The following is an 18,822-nucleotide window of genomic DNA, read 5'->3' as shown; positions in this document are numbered from 1 at the left end:
AATGAAGTCCTCACAGAAGATAACAGAGGGGAAAGAACTCAGATATGAGCTGAAACAGGGAAGGAAAATCTGTTGCCAGCCAGGAACAGGGCTTTGCTTACAAAGGGGAGGGTGCCCTGATAGAGATGTCTTCTGCCACTAAATGCTACTGTAAACAGGGAAGTTTACAGTCAAAATGTTCTGTCAAAGAGCTGTCAGGGAGTCAGACAAATATTTAAAGAAGCAGATTTCCTCCTGAGGGTGAAGAAACACAGCTCAGCACTTGACAGTACAGCTTGGTAGGGTAGCTCCCAGCCCTGGGGACAAATATGCTTGTGGACCCTGTATCCAAAGGTCAGTGAGAGAGGGAAAGGAGGTGAAAACAAGGAAAATAGCCAAATAATGCCTACATCCAAGCAATTATGCATGGAAAAGAGTCCTATAGCTATGGTGGATCTTCATAGAAACAGGTCCTTCTCTCTACAGTCTTCCTGGGGATATGTGGCTTTGCAAGTAGAAGATCATCCCCTCTGCCAGCCACCCTCTGCAGGGAGGCAAAGTTACATGCAGAGGTGAACCCAGAGGACCCTTGGACATTCACCATTGCCTTGGGAAGTACTCAAAGAATTTCCCACCGATTTACATGGAGATTTTTCCCAAGCCAGACACTGAAACTGGTTCATACACATGAACATGCACTCTGAAGGGGTCTCTTTTTGTAGAGTAAGCAGCTTTGTGTAAACGAAGGGGCAACATCTAAAATCTCCTAAGGAAATGAATTTCTAAACTTATCTGAGCAAGTAGGACAAAACCATTGGTCTTAACAGACCTGCCAGGTAAGCAAATTGCCGTGTATTTGATAAGCAGCTCATGCAGCCTAAGGAGATGAAATCCCGGTCAAAGCCACACCTATGCCCCTGGCTCAGAGGTGCTGGTCTAACTCTTGTCTACTTGGGACACTGGGGTGTGACCCAACCAACCAGCTATCCAGGGAAGTGAAGAAAGGATGCTCACATGCTCTGCAAATGCCTTTCTGCATGAGATTTCCCTTCCCCCAGACATTTACTTGAACCTCACGCTTGCCCCAGCCCTTGCAAGAGAAACACCCTGGGCTCTCTCCTCTGTAAACATCGGCTCTGGGAAATTTAAATATTGTCCCCTTTGGCTATGCTGTCTGTGGAGATTAGTAATCTTCTCCCTTCCCCGCCTCCCCTCATGTGAGAGACTAGTGCTCCAGCTCTTTTCCAAGCCACTGACCTAGTTCTCCCTGTCCCCAGGGACAGGCTCCGCATCCAGGTCCATCCCGTGCCTAGGGCTGGGCCAGCACAGGGGCAGGACAGATGCTGCCTGTGGATTGGTAACGCAGGCAGCAGCAGCAGCAACAGCAGCAGCAGCACAGTGCACACAGATTGAAAGTGGATTTGAATATGGGCTCTTGAAAAATATGAGATAGCGCACAATATGTTTTCCTCGGTGCTGTAATGTATTTCAAACAGCTCACTTCCATCTCCTGCACTTTAATTAGCATGAAAATTGGCCAGTTCCACAATCCCTTTAAATACATTCAGTGTGTTACCAAATATATTTCAAAAGCAGTTACATACAGGGAGGCCAGGGCCTGGGGGTGGGACACAAAGCACTCCCCATTTTGATCTAACTCATTACTAACCTGTTTTGTAGCCTCTGAGAAAGCAGGCTAGTGAGTTCAGGTTGAGTTTTTGGTGGGCAAATGTCACCAGGGAAAACCTAAGTACATCAAACTACCTTTGGCTGCTGGGCTGAGGGGCTGCAATAAGAAGGCAGGAAAAAACCAAAACTGTTCGCATCCTGCTCTTTCCCTAACATGAGGGAAGACCATGGAAGAAGCTGCAAGGATACTCTGGTTCTGGGGATAGGTTCCTCCGTGATCCCCCAGCTATCACTCCAGGCAGCAGCGTGATCTCCAGAATATATCTATCTGCTAGAATCAAAATGAGAGTCTGCTGCGGGAAGGAATTGTTCATCAAATGTATTCTTGGGTTTTGTTCGGTAGTGAAAAACAACGTATCTTGTCTAACCCCAGACTCATCTCCAGGATTACAATTTCCAATGTCTCTAAAATTGCTGGTAGGTGGCTCACATACATTTTCCCCCCATATATTGTGCCCCCCATCTTCCTGGCTTCCCCAGAGTGGGGGCTACAATGTGAATTGAGGTTCCTGGGTTTGCCCCACAAATGTGGCTGTGCTGACACAACTGGGAAGAGCAACACAGGGCTGGGAGGCCAGGAAGGTATTGCAGCCATCACAGCAGCTGGGAGATGCTCTGCCTAAATATTTTGTGATGGCATTCAGTCACATGGTTTGTAGCTGGGTTCCCCTTTCTTTGTGGTTCTCTAGGGACACCACTTCTGCCTGTGGATAAAATCCATTATTGCCTGTGCCTTTTCAAACATGCTCCAGGCTCCAGTTTGCAGTCACTCTCCATCTCTGGGCCATCTCTTGCTTTTCTCCCTCCATGCACTCCAGAAACCCCTAGGGTAGTAATTTTTACCACCAGACCCTATTTTCCTCCTTTCCCAACCCATAGTGTTGCACAGGATGTCAGTGGGTGGCCTTGCCCCAGCTCATGAGAGGCTGAGAGGGATCCCTGATCCCCTCAAGGACTGGAGAGAGCACCTGGCTGGGCATGCTGTGGGCACTGTCCCCTCAATTGCACGTGGTGAGGAACACAGGCAATAAGGAGGAGGACAGACTTTATTCCACCTGCTAGAAATTGTTCTCCCCAGTCTCCGCCTGGCACTGCCAAGGAGGAGAGAAAGAGATGGGGAAAGGGAAGGGAAGAGATGTCTCAGGAGACTTCCTGAAGCTGCTGGCCCATGTCCCTGGTCAGACATGAATTTCCAGTGGGCTATGGGGTTGCCACAGCAATTCCCTCCTGTATTTTCCCAGTGCTTTCAGAGGTCAAGGATGACTGAATTTATGTTTTGTTGGGATGGTGGGAGAAGACAGAATTTTGGGAGTCTTGAGGAGGAGCTGCAACTCCCTTGTAGCATCACTATATGCAAATGCAGGTAATTTAATGGAAATGTATGTAATTTTATGCAGATTTAAAAGCTATTGACTTTCTGTCACAAGATGTTGGCAGCTATGGTATTTGTTTGAGTCTTTTTCTTTCCCTTTTGAGCCTTTTTTTCCTTTTGGAACTTAAAAGAATTAAATATTCATAGAAACATTTCTATGAGTCACAGGGAGATAGTACATCAAGCTGAAAAGTTCAGATGTGTATCCAAACTTCCTCAAAGTGCTTTGGGATAGGAAGTGGGATCTGAGAGCGGGCAGTTTTCAGATGCCGTCTGCAGAAAAGCCTTTTCCACCAGAACTTAAATTTGGGCTTATGGTGACCCAGCAACTTTTCTAAGAATAAATACAGCTTGTTCTTGTTTAGTCAGAAAGAATCAGAGAAAATGTAAGTGGAAAAGCAAAGGAGAGGTTGCTCCAGCTTTTAGCACAGAAGCAAGTCACAGGCAGTGAGTGTTTTGCCGTTGCTTTCTGCAGCTTTCTTTGTATTGCCTGGAGCTGGAGGTGCTTGCTTTCAAGACTCAGGACGGTGGATAAAAGATCAGAAAGGACTTGATCACCCATGAACAAAACAGGTGTCAAAGCAGAGACTGCATTCCTTTTCCACATTTTTTATTTTATCCCTGATGTATTTCCAGGGATACATTCCCTTCTCTGGAAGCTATTGGATAAAGACCTGGACTCCTAAATCAGTATTTTAGGATAGATGGCTTTTTGCAGTTTTAGATGACTTACGAAGCTACGGCAGCTGCTTGTTGGACCACTGCTCACCCTGTGGCAGAGAGATGGACTAGATGGTTCCCCACTTACAGGGCGTTCTCCAGGAAATCACGGGGGCCTCAGGGAGTCACTTGCTTACTTAGGTGGAAAGGCCTGAATTTTATGGCCTTACAGGCTTAATGCAAAAGTCATATATCTTTAAGAGGTGGTTTGAGAATGGCTAACATAAATTCTCTGAAATAGCAGTAATAGAAAGGAGGTCTTTGCAGCTGGCTGAATTGATATGAGTTAATTTGTTCCCATCTAAATGTTTGTTTTTAATGATGCTGGAGATATTATTCTGTTTTAAGACTAAAGTATTAAGCAAGGTTAGAAGTCTTGCCTGAATTAGTGTTTATCTGCTAACTAAACCTAATGAAAAGTAAATCATGTACAGCCAGACCTTAATAAAGCCTGAGCTCACTATATCCTTCTCCCCTTGGTTAGAGTATCATGTATTGTCTGGCATAAACCTTGAGCTTAAATAACAGGAAAGATTTTGTTGCTTTTTTTAATGTCTTGATGCAAGAGGTGTCTAACCACAGACTGTAACATTTGTCCTCTTCTGACTCCCTAGCTGGTGAGACTTTTTAACAAGTTAGGGAATTTGCATCTTGTAGTGGATTGACCCTGGCTGGATGCCAGGCACCCACGAAAGCTACTCCACTACTCTCTTGCACAACTGGAAAGAACAGGGGAAAAAAAAATATACTGAAGGTTCTTGAGCTGAGATAACGAAAAGGAGAGATCACTCACTAACTACACACCACTGAAGTTGAGGATATTAATTAAATTTATTGCTAACAAAATCAGAGCAGGATAATGAGAAGTAAAATAATCCATTAAAATCACCTTTCCCTTCATCCCTCCATCCTTCCCAGGCTCCATCTCCTGCCCCTCAGTGGCACAGGAAGACAGGGAATGGGGTTATAGACGGTTCACCACATGCTGTTTCTGCCGCTGCCCAGGGAGAGGAGTCCTTCCCCTGCTCCAGCATGGGGTCTTGGGATCTCACAGGAGATACCTCCATGACCTTCTTCAATGTGAGTTCACCCCACAGGAAACAGTTTTTCATGAACTGCTTCAACATGGGTCACTTTTCCATGGGATGAAAGGAACAGCCTGCTCCAGTGTGGGTCCCCCACAGGGTCACAAGTCCTACCAGCAAATATGCTCCAGTGTGGGCTCCTCTCTGCAGGTCGCTGCCAGGGGCCTGCTCCAGCGTGGGCATCTCACAGGGTCACTGCCTCATCTCAGGCATCCACCTGCTCCAGCATGGAGCTCCTCCACAGGCTGCAGGTGGATCTCTGCACTTCCACTGACCTCCATGGGCTGCGGGGGCACGGCTGCTTCACCATGGTCTGCACAACAGGATGCAGGGGAATCTCAGCTCCAGCACTTGGAGCACCTCCTCCTCTCCTTCTGCACTGACCTTGGTGTCTGCAGGGATGATTCTCTCCCATATTCTCACTCTGGTCTCCTCTGAGTGAAATTACAGCTGCACAAAACCTTTTTTTTTTCCTCCTTAAGTATGTTGCAAAGGCATTACCAGCATCTCTGATGGGCTCAGCCTTGACCAGCGGCAGGTCCATCCTGGAGCCAGCTGGCATTGGCTCTGCTGGACATGGGGGAAGCTTCTGGCAGCTTCTCACAGAAGCCATCCCTGTAGACCCTGCTCCGCTACCCAAACCTGGCCACACAAACACAATTCACACCTGGATCTGAACTTGAGACACTCTGATGCTTGGAGCAGAGAGATTTGTGGTGAATGGTGTCCTGGGTGGTGTGAACTGCTAAGTTTGGACTGAGGTTTCTGCCTTGTATTTCAAACATGGCAAGGCTTAAATGGCTCAGCCTCTGCTTTAGGATGGAGGAAATTCCTTATTGTTTAACTTTACAATAGACAGAAAATGTGCTAGCCATGAAAAACCTACCTTTCATAAAAGCTGCAGTGTTTTATTTTTTATGTCTCCATTGCCTTGGAAGTTGCCACAGAATTGACCTCCTGTCTCTGAATTGTTCTTTGTTTCAGTTCCATTTTTTAAAATACATTTTCTGCCACCAAAAAAAAAGCTAGAAACAAGTATTGGAATATCAGTTGAAAATAACTCTCTGCTCTAGTATTTTCCAGAATACAGCTTCAGAAACAGCAGCTCTGAATGACATGACTCTCCTCACCTACCCTAACAAAGGGCTAATTCTGAAATGTGCTAATGCCATCTTCAACAGCTACTTTGCTTCTGATATTTTTTTGGTATAAGTGTCATTAAATCCTTTCTCTTCTGTTTGAGGCTAGCTGCAGCTGCCCATTTCCATTTATGGAAACTCCTCGCTTCCTACCATCCTGTCACACAATTCAAAAAATTAAATAAATCTAGTGCCATATTGAAAATGTAAGGGCTACGTTTATCAATTATCTAGCCAGGTTATCTTAGTGCACCTTATATGTCCCAAAGGTTTTGTGTGGTGTTTTTATACATGTGATTAATGTTCAGAAACTCCCATATACTGAACTTATTTGAATGCAATTGTCATCCCCTTGAAAAAACTTTCTTTTTTTTTTTTTTCTCACAACATTTATAATTGTCCTGGTTCTATATATTGCAGCAGCAGAAGAGGTATCTCTGTCCCGTCTTCCTGATACAAGTCAAAACCCAGACCTCCTCCCAGAGCTCCACTTTGGACACAGAATATCTCTCAGGAGGAGAAAAGCCTTTATACCTGTATGGCTGGTCATTGCTTGGGGCAGGCTAACACAGAATACACCTGCAAAAGACAGGATCCCCCACACTGCAGAGAAGTTCAGAAGACGCCATCAAAAGGAAAGGTAACAGCCAAAATAAAACCCGCACGCTCTGTGATAAGGGCTGCTTGAAGCAGAAATGTCAGGGGGTTTGGTTGGGGGTTTTTTTACCACTGTTCCTCTTGTCTATATTTGAATACATGTTAGTGAATGTGGGTTATTTGTTTTAAAGTCTCTTTCTTCCTTATCAAAGGCTGTCTTCTGACTTCGCTCTGTGTTTTGCTGGAAAGATGCATTTAGTAATGTAAATGTGATTCTTCCCTGTGGCAGCTGCAAAGAGTGGCACAATTCTGTCTGTGCTTGCATTAGCAGCACATATTTGCACAGAAAGAGCACAATTGATGGATGGGAGGGATGGCTCAGGGATTTTTACTGTGTTGTGCCCCCATCTTTTCAGCTCCAGGACATCAGTCTGCACCCAGTCCTGGATGAGTTCCAGTGTCCAACTAGAGGAGCAGAGCAGGACAGCCCAAAGCTGGCAGTGGCAGGTGAGCAGAACATAAGAATTTGATTGGCCTACTGAGCTTTCACAAGCTTGCAAGCATTTCTCTTTCCTAAGTGTTGGTATGAACAGTTCAACGCAATGCTAAATTCCTCCCTTGCATGTAGTTCCTTGGCATGCAATGAGCTAATGGAGTTTAAATGATGGACCCTGCCTATCAATCAATTTTTGAAGCCTTATCTGTTTGTTCTCTGCAGTGATTCTTTAAAAAAACAGACCTGCCAGGCCTCACAGGTCTGGAGAAGACTCCTCTGTCCATGCCCATCGCTTGGCACTTCCCAGTTTGTCCCCTATCTCAGGCGCTTCCAGTACAGCATCCTGCAACCTCACCATGGGTTTTCTCGCTGGGATAAGCTGGATTCACTTCAGGGGACTGGGGAGCAGGATGGGGTGTGTGTTGTGCCATTAGGATGCACAGTTCCAAATATGTGGTCCTGCTGTACCATTGTGAGACTTTCTACGGAGCCACATGAAGTGGGAACGGTAGGCCTTATGAAAGATACAAGAAACCCTGTGAGAACCAGAGATTGAAGGGGTTAAAATTCCCTAGTGCAATTTCTCTGCTTCTTTTTCACAAGGGAAATCAAAGCCCCTGGGGTTTTTTCAAGGCCTACACCTGACTGTAAGAATTACGGGGGTTTTGTTTTCCCTCCAGTGGGGGAATGGAAACCATAGTATGAACCTATGATTAATCACAACAAACCAGCAGCTCATGGCTAGAATACTAACTATGGAATACACAAGCAATGCTTTTGTGATCAATCTGCAAGGGTGGTTTTTTAAAGGGGAAAAAAAAAAAAAAGCCCTGCCAAAAATGTGTTGAGTATTTTCAAATAATGAGTACATTCGAGGAAATTTTGATTTTGCTCAGGGACCATCTGCGAGCAGAGAAAGGGACTAAATTCTTTCAGCAAATTACTGGCTGCAAATTATTTTCTCAGCACTAGTTATGAATGTTGTAACTGCACAGCTGAAAATGTATTATTAAGCTGAGAACTGGGGATTTAGGGACCACAGATTGTGAATTCTTTTCTTTTAGGTGTTTTTTAAGTGTCCTGTGGAACAAGAGACACCTTCAGCTGGAAACATCACGAGGTTCAAAAAAAGCACCATGTGCTAAAGTACTCCAATATGACGGACAAGGATAAGTTTTAGAGCATATTCATGTGGGAGCATCTGCAGATGTGTAAGGGGTGGTGTATGGTTACAAAAATGAACAATCTGAGCTGCTGACGTAGAAAGATATTGTAAATAAAATCTGCTTAACGGATTTAAGCAAGAGAACTTGATGTCTGCGCACTTGGTTGGTTGCTCAGGGCTGGGACTGCCATGGTGAGCAAGGCCCTTGGATGGGCACTTCACCAAGGACTGGTCTGAAGTTATGGAGTGAAGTGGAAGTTTCCTTGCTGGCCCCTTCGTTTCAGCAGGGTGGGGAAGTGAAATGGATGGTGGAATTTCAAAATGGTCCATGGCCCATCAGTGTGCTGGAAGTCAGTCCCAGCTTGGGTACAGTTGCGTCTTGCAGGTGAGGGGCTGCTGCCAGCCCTGTGCCTGGCCTTATGCTGACCATTGTTCCCAGAGGCACTATTCAGTGAAATAAAACCTGTGACTATCCACTCTCAGGATTCAGTTTTTTGAAATATGGGCTTGACACAGAACTGAAATTAAAACCTTAATTTTTGAAAAATGTTTTCTATTAAAGAATATTCTGGGGAAATTATTTTGTGTGTGTATTTAACACTTGATTCAATATGTATTTTATTTTGATGAAAATGAAGTGTCTTTCATTTAAACTGTTTCTTCTTCATGTATAATGTGCCAGAGAATACATTTTCAAGAATTATCTAATGAAAAATAATCTCATGAAGGAAAACCAGAGATATTTTCCCCTACTCCTTGCTTCCCCCAAGAAATTCTGGCTAAATTGACCTAATTTCATGTCACTTTTTTATTTCAGTGAAACAGCAAGGCCTGCTGTATTAAGCCCTGTAATCACCACTTGCTCACTTTACTGTAACCAAAAAAAAAAGAAAAAATCAGATTGCATGGTATGAAATAATCCCATTATATTTCAGTTAATTGAATCCAGGAATACTTTAATCAAGCTGGGTGTAGACCAAAATGCCTGCTTGAAGACCTCAGAGATGTTCATATCTCAATACAAATTTTGCAGTTTGAGCTTTGGAACTTCACTTCCAACTTTTGAAGCTTTGGCTGAAGCCTGATGGGTAGAGGAGTGGAGGCAAAATTATCTCACCTGTCTCAAGTGCAATTCCTATGCCTTCCTCTGTTGTAAATGGTCTTTCTACCATCACAGACAAGAGCCTGGGCTTGCCATAAGGGATCAGAATCATCACTCATTTCTTAACCTAAACAGATCTGAACTGGTCTTCTTCCTCATTTGGAGTGTTAGTTGATTGCAGACTGAAATATTGAAAAGTAATCAAAAATCCAAAATTAAGACAGTTTGTAGTCCTGTGCAGGTGACTGGGAGAATTACCAGAGACATTCCAAAGATTGCTCATTTAGCGTGAGGTGCAAGAGTTGGGGATTATGTTAAAATGGAATTCAGCAAGGTTGTACAAAAAGTTTTCTATTCAAAATCCTTGTATTTACTGCCTATCATCCACACCCTCCCCCAAAGACCGAAATACCTTTCTTTTCTCTTTTTCCATTTTTTCTTTTCCCTTTTTCCATTTTTTCTTTTCTTTTTTTCCATTTTTTCTTTTCTCTTTTTCCATTTTTTCTTTTCTCTTTTTCCATTTTTTCTTTTCTCTTTGACTCCTCTCTTTTGTGCCCCCTCTCTTTCTTCCCTTTCTTCCTTGATTTCTTGCAGAAACAGACTACTGAATTTCTTTCTTCCCCACACAGGATCTCAAGTGCTGAGAGGCTTCTGATCCATGAAAGACTTCATGGGAGAGGTCATTTACTGATTCAAGAAGCATATATAAAGATAATGTTGATACTAATAATAGTCTATCTGCAGCTTTGAAGGGATGAATATCCCTTCTGGGACCTTATTTCCACACTGCAAAAAGTGACTTAGCTCCTGTGAAATAACGTAGATCCTCCAAAAAGAGTGAGGAAGAGGAAGAGGCAGAAACTGAAATAATCAAGTGAAAAAATGTGAAAATGATGGGAAGAGTAGGAAGAGAGAGGGTGAAGAAATGAGAACTGTTAGGGAGACAGAGGGACTTTGGAAGCAAGGGGGAAAAGTGATGGGAAAGATCAAAAAAGAAAAGGGAAATGGTGACAGCATGTGGGCACAGGAAATTAATGTAGTGGATGAAGAGAAAGCAAAGGGGTGTGTTATGCGTGGAGGGAGAGATTAAAAGAGGCAGTTACAGAAAGAAGTGAAGTTGTCTAACATGCAGAGATGGGAAGTGACATGTTTGTGTGAATTTGGGGGCTGCTCAGCCTGGCTGCACTCTGGTTTCTACCTTTGATCAGCTGCATGGCAGGCTGGCGTCAGATCAGAAAGCAAATGAGATGATAAAGAAGCTGAAGCTGCAGTGAGTTTAACAGCAGCAGAGTGGCAGGGGGTGGGAGGGAGGAACTGTTGAACGAGGTGAATGCTCCCTGTGCTTTAATTCACAGAGTCCTGGCAGGGAATGCAGCTGCCTCCTCTGCTGAGAGGCTGCAAATGGCCAGAGCAAGAAGCTGCATTGCTCTGGTCACACAGAGATAAAGGACCTGCCTCAATGTGCTGGTACCACTGTCAGCAGCACTCTTGCCAACTGCAAGCCTGGTCGAAGCATCAAAGAGGGTTAGTGGGCTGACAGACTGATTAAAAATATCAATGCCTGCTTTAGCTCTGCTTGCTTTCCAGTTTTTGGGTCTGCTTTGGCTAGCAGAAATGCAGGAAACTATGAGGAGCTTTCCTGTGGCTGCCACTTCTGGGTTAGGGATAAAGGGACAGAAAAGGGAGGCTTTGCTCAGGGGAGAAACAGTGACTATCTCATTGACCACCTCGGGATGTCACTACGGTTGGCACTGTATTGGGAAACCCCTGGTGCCTTGGAGGAGGGAGGAGTGGGAATGATTGATCTGTGGGTGGAACTTCGGGACTGAAGAGGAAAGGACAAGGATCACCAGCAGGCAACTTGATTCAGGCACACGCTGATTGCATTGCCATTTTCAGTAACTGCTGGTGCAGTGTCCAAGCAGAGGACTTGGAGGCAGGGCCCACGTCTGGGATGGAGTCGGCAGAGCTAACAGGAATTGCATGGAGGTGTTGGTGGTGTTTTCTGCAAGGTGCAGCAGGGGGGTTTATTGATCCTGAACACTCTTACCTGACCAAGTGTGAGGTGCCTGGAGGCATTTCCATCCTGGTCCATACAAGCCCCTTCCCTCCAGTGTTCAGTGACTCTGCCTTGTCTGTTCAGGGCCCTCGGATGGACAGTCCATGAGAATGTAAGCCCTGTTGCAATGGACCTACTCACAACTGGTTTGGGGATGCATGGCTGGAAAAAGAAGATGCTAGGAATTAGAGCTACTTGTTCCACCAGGTTCCTCCTCACCTCGGAAAACCCCTGTGTTCTCCCATCAGGGGAGGGCAGGCACCTGTCCTGTCATCGTTATTGATAGGCCAGACAGATGTTCTGAGAGCAAGTAGCTTCACATCTCTGCCTCATATTTCCCAGTTTATAAAATGGAGTTTACATTTCCTATTTTTGCTCCTCTGTAGACCCTTACATTTCTTTGTTTTCCTGGTCACAGATTATATTCCAGGCAAGCATGTCCTGATTCAGGAATCCAAGCACTCTAAACACTTTCTGGCACAGATGCTGGGCTTTTGACAGCTCCATCATGCCATTCCCAGAGTGAGGATTTCTACAGTGATGTTCTGGGGGCGGAGGTTGAAAGAAGTTTAGGATATCACAGAACTAATTAAATGCAAACTAGGCTGCCTGCAGAAAGCTGTACGTGCTGGTTGCTATGTTTCTGGCAGGAACAGACTGGGAGAGGGGGGGCTGAGGGAGGGCTGTTTGTTTTTTTACTGTTTGAAATGAAGATGCCGACAAAGTTCTGGTTACTCACCAGCCTTTGAAAGGTAGATGAAGCATGAATTCTTGCAGCCATAGAAATAAGGAAAGTGAGAAGAGGAGGTAGAGTTAGAATGGATGAATGCATGGATATATTAAATCAAAAAGGGGAGAGGGGTTAGTTTTTGTTTATTTTCATACATTCCTTATCTCTGCATTTACATATGCTTTGGCTTCTAGATGATCCACAAATAATATGGAGGTTTTGTGGTCTCCTTTCCAAAGATATCCTTGTAAACTACCTTGAAACAGAAACTTTCAGAGCACTTGAGGCATGACAGAAACCTACACTGTGCCCATGCCAGCTCCCCAAAAGCAGTGGAGGAGTTCACAAGCACCAGCAGGACTGGGTTTCCCTTTTGAGGGGGGAACTAAAAGAATTAAATGAGCATGCAAACACACATGCATCCAGGCTCACTAAACCTGTCCGTATTTCATTAGTTCTTCTGCAGCTAATCAGAGGACAAGTTAAGCACAGCTTTCAGCTGCTTCACCTGAGCAACACTTGGGGGGGATAATTAAGGACTTGCCTGAGAGAGCAAAGAGAGAGGCGGAAGAAAGAGGAAAGGACTTTGAGAAGGGAATAAATAAGCTAATTGGGATCACTTTCAAGAGTGAAGCTGGCTTTGAAGAACACCCACTGAAGGTATTCGACCTGCTGGAACGAATGCATTACTCTAACACCCATGTGGAAATCAATACTGAACTACCTTGGGTTCCTTTCATATAAACCCTTAGGAAAAGAGGACAGACTAGTTCAGAGAATGGGGCTTCAGTGATGCCATGCCATGCTTTAGACATCGTCCTGGATCTTGGTACAACCTGGAAGGTGACAGAGGCCAGAGGGAACAACAGCCGTCAGAAGCACCACGGCATAGGGAAGGACTTGTGGGCACCTCTCAGTCAAGTATTATAGTCAGGAAATCCAATCAAATACAGGAAAAGTTAGAGCTGTACCAGATGGTCTGAGATTGAGGAGAGTGGCAGTTCTAAATGTGGGGGACAGGGTGCCAGGTGTACTGAATAAGGATGGCCAGGATGATTCAGAGACAATGTGCCGCCTGTCACAAGCAAGGGCTGTCCAGCCAGCTGGCAACCTCTGCCATGCCATCCCAATGCACATGTGTTAGAGGGTGAGCACTTTATCCTGGTGGTGAGGCAGGATGGCTTGCCAGCAGGCAGGGCTGCCCAAAAGCTGGTCCAAGTGCAAGCAGGGTGTGCTGGCACACTGCAACTGACCTCACAGTGCCGAGGAGATGTGAGCATTGACACATGGCAAGGGCAGGTTGACAGTCCCGGACTTGACCCACAGTGAGTTTTTCTGCCTCCCCTTGGTCCTTTTGCCACATAGCTGGCACTGCTTGAGTTCCCAGGACACAGTCACAGGTCCTCTCTTCCCCCTCCATCCCTGACTACAGCCCCGTGCTGACAATGTGAGCAGTGGCAGTGTCCCAGCAGAGAACTGGGAGCCCAGAAGACAGAAACACTAGAGTGGTTTAAACTCACGTTTGGCATGTCCAAATGGTTGAGGGCAGAGACACAGCTGCAAAAGGCTTCTGGACATGTGGAGAAAGTGTTACGCTGGCACAAGTAATTACAGAGGGTGGGAACATTTCAGAAAAGGACAGTGTCTCCTGCCTTCCCCAAAGTCCCCAGCACAGAAGGAAGGTAGTAAAACTCTGTCACTCACCACCTTGAGAAGGCTGCACCCTCTGCACAGCCCAGAGCCAGCCCCTTCCTCCTGGAAACCTCTTCTCCTTAATGATAGCGCAATGCTCTAATGAACAATTTCAGTGACAGCGCGGAATAAATGGGGAACACTCTCAATCTGAAGTTTGTATTGAATTAAATATTACAGCATTGATTGGGTTATTCATTTAGCATCTCACTCAATAAACATCTCTTGCAGCATATGTTTCTCCATTTATCTTATCTTGTCGTGGAACCTGCACTTACCCACCACGCTTGGCACTGCTGCCTGGCTGAGGCAGGGAGGAGGGAGGACACATGGCCCAGGAAAGCTTAGTTCAGCATTTCTTTCAAAGAGTGAGAGCTCTGCTTGTGAGTCACAAAATTGACCAGAGCTCTCTGTGGAGGAGAGGTGCTTGCTTCTCTCAGGCCTGGCTGAAGTCAGAACAGGTTTCTGGGGTCTCTGCTGAGCCGTGACTCCAGCTCAAAAGTCAGGACGGCAGAGACATGGGGAGAGCAAATAAGAAGGAGAGCTAACACAGTGCTGAGGGCTTATCTGTAACCTGTGTGCATGTTTCTCTAGGGGCTGTTATTTTAATGCCCCAAGTAAGTCATTTTTGTGGCTAAAAGAATGCAAAATCTAGTCTGATCCTGTTACTTAATCAGCAGTATTAAAGAGGACTAGAGCTATTGTAAACTTCACTCCTTAGAAAACACTTGCAAAGCTAGAAAGCCCCATAAAAATGTCAATGCAAATGCAAATGCTCAGTGATTTGGGTGTAGGCAGTGAATCCACTCTCCTAGGCACAGAATGGACACAGCCTGTAGAATGCTTGGCAGGCTTTTGGGCTCCATAAGTAATCCAGGAGCCATTCTGGGAGATGGAATGCAATTACTAGGACTAGTTGATACCAATTTATTTAGTAAATGTGCTCTATTCTGCTTAGGATCTGATCGCAGCTGCCCAAATTTGTTTGTTGTTTGTATTTGTTCATTGAATTATTTGTGCAGGTAAATTATAGCTTATTAATCACGTTTATTATGACAGTGCCTAGGAATTGACCAAGAATGCACCCCCTCTGCCTGCTTTCTGGGTAGTGTGTAAAGACAGAATAATAGGCAATCCCTGGCCTCATTTATGTTTGAATTGAGTGCTTTCATTATTTGCTATTTGTCAGTTGTTGGCTGTTCAAGTTGTTTAGCATCCTTTATTTTCCTTAAACCTGGTAACATAAGCTCTTCAAGTAAGAATTAAATGCTACAAGCAAATCACTGAAGCTTTGTTTTTCTTAGAAGGTAGGTGGTGGGTTGGGACAGTGGAGGTGAGAACATTTACTAGGAAGAGAGAAAGAACAGCTGGACCCCAATTTTTCCTAGTAGGTCCTTGCCTTGCTGACTGGGGGAGTGGGAGAGATGTATGCAGTAATGACCTTGTATTCCTTCCTCTCCCATTAGGCTGCTTTGTTGCATATGCCTGTATAAGAATAATCCAGTACATTGTAGCTTAAGCTGGGTTCTTATTTGTTTGTTTAAATAAAGGAACTCAAAGCTGGTGTCTGATCCTCAACTCAGCCTTCCCCTTTCAGCTGTGACACTCTGCTCGCCACTCGTCGATGTTACTCCTCGGTAGTCCAGGTCTTCTGGAACACTCTTTGTTGCAAAAGCCAGGGCTGCTCTATGGGTCTGAAGATGTGCCTTTCCCAGCCATAAGATGTGTTCCTATAGCATCTGAAGGTCTGATAAAGCCACTCCTTTGTCTTCCCTGTCGTCTTCCCTGCTTCCAACACAGGTTGCAACTGAGTCTTTCTCTGAAGTCTGCTCTCCGAAATGACCCTCCACCAACTTTCCATCATGTTTAACACTTTGCCTTCTCTGTTTTCCATCTTTCTTCCTTGTTTTCATCCTTTTCCATGCCTAGTCTACTCAATTATCAGCATCTTTTAAACATGGATGTACAAATCTATGCCCTGAACTTGATTAAAAGTTTGGGTTTTGTTTGGTTTTTTGCAGTTGGTAATTTAATCTCTAATTCCATCTTGTTCAGATGAAAATTCTTGAACCGGAATTGTGAGGAATGTCAAAGAAGACCAAAAATGTTAAACCAAACTCCTGCCTAGTGAGGTCCTGTTCACCACAGTTTTTCACATAAAGCTGACCTCAGACAAGATTTCGGGCCAAGAAAGCACAAAAAGAGAGACTTCTCTGTTTAAAATTTTAAACTGGATCTCTACTTTCCACTTTAAACACCGCACTTGAAATATTTTTCTTCAACCTTGCCAACTTAGTATGGTTCTACAGTGGCAAGTGCAGTCCTTCAGAGCTTCATATTAGGACTCACTTCTAAACAAAACTCTCTCACAGAGGAGAATGGGGTAAAGCTCAACCCCCACAAGGCCCTGCAGCAGCTTCCAAGGCATAAAACTGCTTTTTTTTAAACTTCATTTCCTTCTTAAATTTTAGTTAGTGAAAATCCCAGGGTTCAGTTAAAGGAAAACAAACAGTCTCAGTGGGTGTTTTTTGACCCAGCTGTTATTAAGACCTTTGACAACCTCTTGTATTCAACACCATAATTCTACTGGGTATAGAGGTCAGATCCTTAAAGCTTGTATTGTCTTTAGGATTTATTCTTCTCTTCCTCTCTTTTTCTCTGACATACAGCTGACCACAGTGAAGCTTTCTTTGACAGTTTGCTCATGCTCATTATTTGTCTTCCCTCCAATGCCTTTCAGCACCCTAGTTTCTTTTCCAGATAAACAGTGGTCCTCAGGGAAAGCGGAGAGTTGGAGTTGAGAAGAGCAGAGGGAGAATTAGTCCCAGGGGATGCCGTAATCATCTGAGTTCTCAGTTTGAAGATCTGGGCTGTATTCCCTGGTGGATTTGAAATAACTGTAGGTGTGGAAGCTTGACTATAATGCATTGTGGTTTAAATCCTCCTGTATTCACAAACCAGGAGTCACTGTAGCTACTTGGCACAATGAAATGTGCACACTGAAATGAGTAAGTGCTCTTTGTCTGGGGAGGGAATAGAAGCATTTCAAATTATCCCTTTGAAGAATAGTTCTTCCTGGTGCTTATTTGATTTTGTTATACATAAACAAAGTGTTCAAGCTAAATGCCTTCACTAGCTCAATTACTAGTTTACTTACCAAGGCTCTGTTAAATGCTTTCCAGCACAAGTCCCTTCTGTACCATTAAAGACACTTTCCATTTCTGTGATACTGTATTAAGCTTCACACTTCCACTCCCTAGTGGACTTTGGCTTGTAACTGGATCCTAATACATCCTATTATCCAAACCAAAGTGATCAGGCAGGGCTGTGCTGCAGAAGGACTTTTAGAATCCACTGTTCAAAACTTCTTGAAGCAGTCAATTTGGTGCCACTCCTCATTTCCCAAATTTCCCCAAAGTCAGAGGTAAGCCTGGTTATTTTTCCTGACACCACATTTTTCACTTGTTTGCTGCATCTCAGTTAACATAGTGGCTGGGATGGGGAGAAAAACAGCAGAGTCTCCTTTTAGGAGACTCTCTGACCCAGTTACTGTGCAAGCTTTTGATCCTGCAGTCCTGGAAGGCAGTGAAGGCAGTGAAGTGGATTATGAACTGTAGCTGTGAGGGAATATTAACAGCAGGAGTAAAGGGGACTTCCAAATTCTTCTGCTAAGTCTTTGACAGAGTCCTCCCATGACATCTGTGGCCGGTTCTCCCCTGTGTGAAGACGAATGGAGCTATATCCCTTGCTGTCCAACAAATCTCTGTTGTAGTTTCCCTGGTGCCTCTGGACCAGCTTTTCCATTGGTTAATGGTGTTTCCAAACACACTGCTACCCACATGTTTACTCACAATCCTCCCCAAGGCATATCCACACACATCCCACAGATTCTCCTTGGGTTAGGTTAGAAAAACATCAGATGGAAATGTATGCAGGTGAAGTCACTAGTCACTGTACTGTGTCTAATAAAAATCCATTGATGGGATCTGGGCTGCAATATGACTTTAATGACTAACCACAGCAGAGGGAAAGCAATAGACATAGTACAGGTAAATTGCTTAGTCTGTGCTTCCTAAAATACAGTTTTCTGGTGTGAGGGCACTCCATGTTTCCTAAAGCGTGGGCCACCTCCTACTTGAGAAGCTGCCTTACAGATGCCTCCCTTCCATTCAGAACCACGGGGGATGTGTTTCTTCTCATTGGCAATGTAATAATACCCCTGTGACAGCTCCAGTGATCACTTGCAGAAAGAAGTCATATGCTGAGGGTATTTTGTGTATTGTTAACATCTTTAAATGTGATTTAGCAGCTGGAAACAAGGAAGAGAAACTGGAACCACAAGACCATCAGATCTGCATTGCCTGTGTTTAACATCTGTGAGCTCAGAAATGGAGGGAAAAAAGAGATTCTCACTGTTAAACTCTGCCACAAGACAAATGAGGGGCTGTGGTAGAACTCCTTGGATGAAGTTTCCCTTTTCTACATGCAACTGAATACTACCTGCCTGTGCAGAGGCATTCCCATGGCACCAAATAAATAAAATAATAATAAATAAAAAAAATAAACAAGATAATGTCTACTTGGAAAGAGAAATATGTCCTGTTTATAATGCAGACTAGATACATTTGCCATATAAGTTCTTCTGAAAAAATCCCTGAGGCAAAGAGACTCTAACTGAACAAAAACTCCAGACTATACCTCAGACAATGAAAGGCAGATCATGGTCTCCTTTTAAGGGAGGTCCAGGAACAAAATAGAAATCTTCCCTAAAAAGTCCTGGCAAAAAAATCAGTTTGACCAGAAAATCATCCACTCTGTCTGCAGACAAGCAGAAAAGGTTAACTCCTTAATGTGGAACTCAGGTCACCTCAATAATTTCCTCTGTTGTCTGTGTCATCCTGTAAAACCAGGGTAATCCAGTGGATGGAGAATGTTTTCAGGCAGCCTCCACTTGAAAATCTTGGCAGCAGTCCCCTGACCTCTGAGATCCTCCTGCC

The 18,822-nt window shown here is 44.4% G+C and overlaps 1 long non-coding RNA gene across 2 annotated transcripts; it reads left to right on the top strand.

Annotated features, from left to right (window-relative positions):
• The first annotated feature begins 1,091 nt into the window (after positions 1-1,091).
• On the top strand, positions 1,092-8,780 carry LOC138112930 (uncharacterized). 2 transcript variants are annotated; one of them, XR_011151918.1, is made up of 5 exons: positions 1,092-3,031; positions 4,679-4,840; positions 6,405-6,624; positions 6,998-7,088; positions 8,142-8,780. It is a non-coding gene; the product is annotated as an uncharacterized lncRNA (long non-coding RNA). The 2 variants fall into 2 exon arrangements; XR_011151917.1 differs by having other exon boundaries at positions 1,092-3,613.
• Positions 8,781-18,822: the final 10,042 nt, after the last annotated feature.

The sequence above is a fragment of the Aphelocoma coerulescens genome, chromosome 1, assembly GCF_041296385.1.
Source record: "Aphelocoma coerulescens isolate FSJ_1873_10779 chromosome 1, UR_Acoe_1.0, whole genome shotgun sequence".
NCBI classification, from domain to species: domain Eukaryota; kingdom Metazoa; phylum Chordata; class Aves; order Passeriformes; family Corvidae; genus Aphelocoma; species Aphelocoma coerulescens.
This window is presented reverse-complemented; position numbering and strand designations above follow the sequence as displayed.